The following is a 6897-nucleotide window of genomic DNA, read 5'->3' on the forward strand; positions in this document are numbered from 1 at the left end:
CATATTAAGAAATGCAATGATTAAAAGAAAGAGAATGATTATTTTACCAAATTATCCTTATTAACTATTGGTTAGTTTTAAAAGTAATACTTTGAAAGTAGTATGCAGAGTATTAATTGGAGGGTACAATTGAAAAGAAAAAGTTATTATTGCATTGGAAAGTGAAAGTGATTCATTTTGAAACAAATTTTTTTTGCTAAAGCGACACTCATTTTGAAACGGAGGGAGTAAAAGATGTATCCATATTTATAATTAAGTAATACCGGTTCAAACATTTTCTAAAAAAATAAAAAAAAATATCGGCTCAAACAAGAATATCATTCTTGCCCGCCTTATGCAGGGTAAATCACCGTTGTTAATATATATTGTAACAGCCTGATTTTCGCTAGTTTTATTTTATTATTTATTTGTGTGTATTATACGTGCTCATGTGTGATTATTTGCCTCTGTGTGTATTTTTGGTTGGGAATTGTAGGATTCGGTGTTAGAAGGGTATTTTAGTCATTTTGGACTTAGGGGCATTTTGGTCATTTTGAGAGTAGGGGTAATTTTGTAATTTTGCAGAAAGTTTTTTTTTTTTTAATGTTTAGTGGAAGTTATTATTTTACCAAGTTACTAGAGAGGGTGTAGTAATTATTTTAATTACCGTTAAGTGACCGTTAGTGTTATATTTTACCGGAAGGTGAGTAGTAACATTTTTGAGGTTGAATTAGAAATGAGATAGGCCCATTAAGGTTTGTGAGATGAGCCCATTAAGTGAGCCTTTATAAACTAATGTTAGTGAGAAGAGATAGGGTTACAAACATTTATCATTTCATTTCATTTGAGAGAAGAGATAGAGATAGAGAGAAGAAAGGGTTGGAAGAGATTGAAGAGGAAGGCTAGAGCTAGAAGAGGGATTCATCATCTAGGAGCTAAATTGAAGCTTGGGTTAGAGAATCTTGGTGCTAGAGGTAAGAGGGATAGATTTCAACCATAATTCATAACTTTTCATTTCTACCCATTTTGTGAAATTGATGAATTGAATCTAATTGTTGTAAATTCGTGCATGATTGTTGTTGTTATGTTTGAGAACATGGTTTATATGATAATTGCATGTTAGTATGTGAATTAACATGTTTAAATGCATAGTTGTTGGTGCTTTGTGTTTTTGAGCAAGTTTTATGAGAAATGAGGTTGTGGTGTTGAATTGTGCATGAATTTATGTTCATTAGTTGATATTGATGATTGTTGAACGGTTGGAATTGAATTGGTGTAACTGGAATCGCCGTTGATGGATTTGTGAGGAGATTTGTGGTTGTGTTGGTGTTTTGAGAAAATGGCATGATTTTGGTGGAATGAGCTATTTTGTTGTTTCTAATGCTTGAATCATGTTTGTTTAAGTGTATTGAACCTATTTTGACCCATAAACACTTTCTGGAACTTGATTTGGGAGTTGGGAACTTGAAAAATGGGATTTTGGGTGAAAATGGTGTGAAAACCCGTAACTACTGAAGAAATTCGCTAGAACTGCGCTAATAGCGAAACTGTCTGGAGTTCTAGCGCTAATAGCTCAAACTACGTTAATAGCAAAATTGCCCAGAAACAGCTTTTTCTGTTTCGCGTTCTTGCGTCTTTTTCCCTCGTTTCTGTTTTGATCTGGTCTTTGGTGTAAACATGAAAGTTGTAGATAATTGAGTTGGCTTTCTAATGTCGTTGGTTTGACATGAAAATGATTTTTGGTCTTTGAGTTTTGATGAAAATACTCCAAGGAGGTCTTAGGGAAAATTTTACGAAAATTCCGCATAACTATTTCTAAGTCGACCCAAACCTTATGGATTGTTTCCAAACTTCAAACTTTGGTTTTATGAGTTCAATTAAGGTGTTTAATACTATCTAATCTATGAGGTGATGGATCTAACTTGTTGTGATTTGAAAATGAGAATTTTTGTTAAAAGTGATAAAGTGAGACGAACTTTGAGTTTTTCATGAATTCATCATATTTGGCCGATGAAATGCTTATGTAATCTCTACTGCACATATAAGTGACTTGTGAGAATACATGGCATAGGCAATTGAGCTTGTAGAATTGGTTTTAGTTCATAACCTCTAGTATTTTTTGAAGTTGTGACTTTTGGAGACGAACTTGGTAGAAAATGATTTTTGAGAGCCAATTGCTTATGAATCCTTTATGAATAGATTAATATGATTATGAGATGATGTATAAATGGTTGTTGAGTGATGAATATGATGTTTGTGATCATATGTTGTATTTGTTCCTTTATTTGGAATGTAAGGAATTATGTGGAAATGTGGCAACTATATGTTGATTTATGTGGAGATGATTGATGATGTGTATGTGTGACAACTATATGTTGATTGAATTGTGGATGTTGTTGGTGATTGTATATTTGTCAAGTGGTGGTGAATTGTTGTCGACGCATATATACTAATTGAATGGTGATGAACATGTTTATGTTATGTTGTTTGTTGAACATGTTAAATGTTGATTGTTGGTGGTGAGTTTATACATGCTAGTTTTGATGTGATTGGTGATGAATGCGTGTATATACATATAGCTGTTGATCATAGCCGTTGATTATAGCCGTTGAATTGTTGTGAACATATGCATTGTGGATTGAGTCATATGTTCCTGCATCATATGTCGTTTCGGATGTTATATCCATATTGCCATTGACCGGATACTTGTATCCATATTGCCGTTGATAATGATGTTTTTGTTGCATCATAAGGTGACGACCTTGGAGGAGTTTGGTACCACAGTCATCTAGAAGAGTCTAGAACATTGCATGCATTTGATTAATTGATGAGTCGTGTCATAATTGAATATGTGACTTGGTGAATTTGTGGATTGGTGAAATTGGTGAATGTTGTGATTGTGTGGATTGGTGTATATGTACCTTGGTGGAATTTTTGTGAATGATTGAAGTATGCTCTAATTGGATGTTTTATTTGTTTGTGCTTATACACTTGGTGAATCTATTTGATGATAATTAATTTGATAATAATGATGAAGTGAGAGTTGTTTATGTATATGCATATGATGTGGTGATTTCCTTGATGATGGTGATTACTTGCTTATAACTTTGAAATGATGAATTGTACTTTTGAATTAAGTATGCTAAGTGGAGAATAAGGTGTGTAATCCTTTCTTTAACTGATAATTGATGAACTTATGTCGATGATTTGTTTAGAAATTGGATATACTTGCTATGCCATGTTAATAATGCGATAGCTTGAAATGTAAGTGATGGGGAATAATAATGATGTGATGCTAGTATTCTAGTAGGGATGGTTTGTATATGTGATATGTATGATTCCTTGAATGCTATGTTTTCATATGGATTATGATGATGTAATGCTAACCCTCAGTGGTTTACCACCTACCTTTCTGTATGGACGGGTAGATGGAGTGCAGGATGCTTAGTTTGTTTGCTTGATGATGCCGAGGAGTGGAGTTCCTCTTTTATCCGCAAGTGTCTAGATTAGGGCTCTGATCTAGGGTAGTTCATGCATGTTGTTTTATCTGACTATGTAGTTTTGAGTTGAGATGGTACTTGTTAATTGAGATTTGGAGAATACATTGTATTATGTTGAGATTTGAAGAGGTTTAAGAATTATATGTATGTTCCGCTGCTATGTTATGTAACATGATCTTTATGCATGTATGTTTGAATTCGAAGACGTAGCATCTATTTCTAGAATATGCTTGTATATTCGCGTGTTTTACCGCTATTAGAAATAGGGTGTTACATATATCATTTTTGTTTGTTCAAAAAAAAATATCATTAATGGAAAATTTTAAAAAGAATAAACTGCTATAGAATAATTTGAATGTAATTAAGCCAAAAATCAAGTCTTAATAAGTGTGGATTTTACTATTTTAGTGTGCAAAAAGTATGAAGATAATCTCCTATGATTTATATATTTTTGGTAAAATAAGCATGCCATTGTTTAAGGTGACTCATTTTTTGATCAGTTCTTTAAACTTTTTCTTTGGAATAGATCCTTTTAGTATCAACTATTATTTTTTCCATCCTATGTTATTCTCGTGCGCCTTATTTTTTTCTCTCGAAAATACCCTCTATTTGGATTCTATAATCCGAAACCGATTGTTACATATTTTCGGATTTTATAATCCGAACCAAAGCAAAATATAAAGAAATCGTGTCATAATTGATATCAAAGGTCATTAATGACCGCCGTACAATCTCCTCGTAAACTGTATAGCAGTGATTGTATGAGTGGACAACAGTGACTATGATATCATAAACACTCATATATGACTAAAAAAAAGAAGGAAAAAGTAAGAAAGGATGAGAAATGAGGAATGAATGAATATGTTGAAGCATATAAGACTATTTATAGGCATAAACTATCCTAGATTGTAACTACAGTCAAAATAAACGTTTACAATGTATAAACCGACAAAAAATGCATTAAACACACCACAATTCGTCCAAACCTTGGGTGTAACATCACAGTCCACATAATCTGGGAGCTTTCAAATTATATAATCTAAAACTTTTCAGATTGTATAATCCGAACAGTCCCGCATTGTGTTTAAGTTTGAATTTTGAAGGGTTTTCATGGTGAATGAAATAGGTAAAAAAATAAAAGTTACAAAACATAATTCAACAACATAATAACATAAGTGATGAAATTTTTTGGAAGGTGTTCGAAGAGATGCTTTTGTACTTGATCCAGCTGGCCTGTCGACTGACATATTTTGATCGGCAGGTCAATTGGATCAAGTTCACAACAACATATTCGTATCAGATCTGCAACATAATGATAAAAGACAATGTGTTTCAAGAGGATTGTTTTGAGTTAGATCATGTTGCCTTGCCAACTGACATATTTCTATCGCCAAGGCAACACAATCTAACTCATAGCAACCTCTTGGTGTTCATATCTTTCGGATAACTTTTCAGAGTTTTTTTGTTGTGTTTTACAAAAAATGAATTGTGGATCCCAATTTATATAAGTTTATGTGTGTTGTGGACCATAGAAATTGTCGGTGCAATATGGTGCATAGAAAAAACCTGTGTTGAATTAGTTCAGATTATATAATCCAAACTTGACTTGCACCTTGCAAAACAAGAGTATTACAGAAAAAATTTAATTTTTGCGACGTACATTAAATATAACAATTTTAAATTCATCATAGACATAACTCAACAATGTAAACACGTAATAAAATAAAACATAACAAATCACATATCAGCTAAACTAATTTATTCGTTTGGTTTCTCTAGGAGAGCCCTGAAGCATCCAACTCGATCGGTCATTTAGTACTGTACTAACCAAATATCGTGAACATGGTTCTCACGACGTCGTCGTTCCCGAGCTTCATTCGGCTGAACCGCATAGTTCCTGTTAAGTTAGTCGTTGAACGTCGATAATCAACATTGACCACCCTCCTTGTATCTATGTGGTTGAGTTGACGGTTGATTTGATCGAGTTGATCCTTCAACCCGGATAGCGTGACACGAATGTGACTCATGAACAGATAGGGTGGTTTTCTCCCGTTGTAGTAAACTGCAGCTATCTTGGTGTTGGATTAATGACAAAAATGTCCATAATTTTGTTGGTGAGGTTTACTGCTTATAAAAACATGCACTCTAATTCTTAGATGTTTTAAGGCGTCGTGGTCCACATAAACTATCGGTGCAATGTTGACCACATAAAAAATCCTTGTACTGAACGAGTTTGGATTGTATAATCCAAAATTCCCTCACTCGATAAAGTAAGAGTTTTAACACATTATTGAAACAGATCGTATTTTATTATCTGAAAGTATTTGGAACAGTTTCAGATTGTATAATTTGAGCCACGTGAGAGTGTTAAACGGTTTCTTGCTCAGCAAGAGTAACACATGGAACACGTTTTTCAAAGAGTACCAGTTTTAATGGGTGGTCAGATTCTTTGAACACGTTTTTCTACCCATATTTATGAATCATTACGCTCTATGCAACCCATTCTTCACAAATTTTCCCTATAAATACCCTTCAATTTTCCATAATTTCTCATTCCATCAGACACTCTCTTCTCCTCCTTTCTTCTACAATGTGTTTCCATCATTGGCCTTTCATACAAAAAAGTTACTCTAAAATTTTAGGGATTGTATGAACGATCAACATGGATGATGTCACGCTGCAAAGAAGCACCATCTGTCTGGATGTGAGATTGGTTTGTCTGAGTGTAAGATTGACCATCAAGGTCTCTTTCGCCCTATACAGAAAACAAACATTACCCCTCCCCCCTCCATTTTCTTCTCCTTCCCCCTCCATATTGTTGCACCACATGTTTAGCTTTAGATTTTTAATAATAAATTAGCATTAAGTGTTTGAATATTTTATATAATAAGATTTAAGCTTCAATTTTATTGTAAATGTAATATGATATATTAATAAAATGAGAATTAATATCATCTTTGTCTTTTAATTTTTTGTATACTTACATTTATTTTATGTTTTTGTCATTTTTAATTATGTCATTGAAATAATATATGCCACTGATTCTTTACGAATCTGGTTAAAACATAATTTCGGATTATACAATTCGAAAATCACTACAATTTGTTTCAGATTATATAATACAAATAAAGATTATTTTAAAAAGAAAAAAATAGAACGCGTGAGAAAGATATTAAATGAGGAAAAAATAACTTAAGGTGCATATAATCTTAGAAAATTATTTCCTATTATCATATCTAACCCTGTTTCTTGTTGATATACCGTAGGTACCATAAATAATTTATTTTGGATATTTAAGGTAATTCTAGTAGCTACCCAATTTAATGGATGCATAAATCCATCAGCTATTTGAATTTTTAATGGTTTTTCTAATTTTTCCCATTTACTAAATAATGCTTTTGTTGTTATACAAATACTA

General features: G+C 32.7%; 1 long non-coding RNA gene across 1 annotated transcript; it reads left to right on the forward strand.

The window, feature by feature from the left end:
• Window positions 1-444: 444 nt before the first annotated feature.
• Window positions 445-3704, forward strand: LOC146922793 (uncharacterized). The gene is made up of 2 exons (XR_015010872.1): window positions 445-953; window positions 3408-3704. It is a non-coding gene; the product is annotated as an uncharacterized LOC146922793 (long non-coding RNA).
• The last annotated feature ends 3193 nt before the right edge of the window (window positions 3705-6897 follow it).

This window comes from Medicago sativa, chromosome 5 (assembly GCF_051527215.1).
Source record: "Medicago sativa cultivar Bolivia chromosome 5, Bolivia_mono, whole genome shotgun sequence".
Lineage (NCBI taxonomy): Eukaryota > Viridiplantae > Streptophyta > Magnoliopsida > Fabales > Fabaceae > Medicago > Medicago sativa.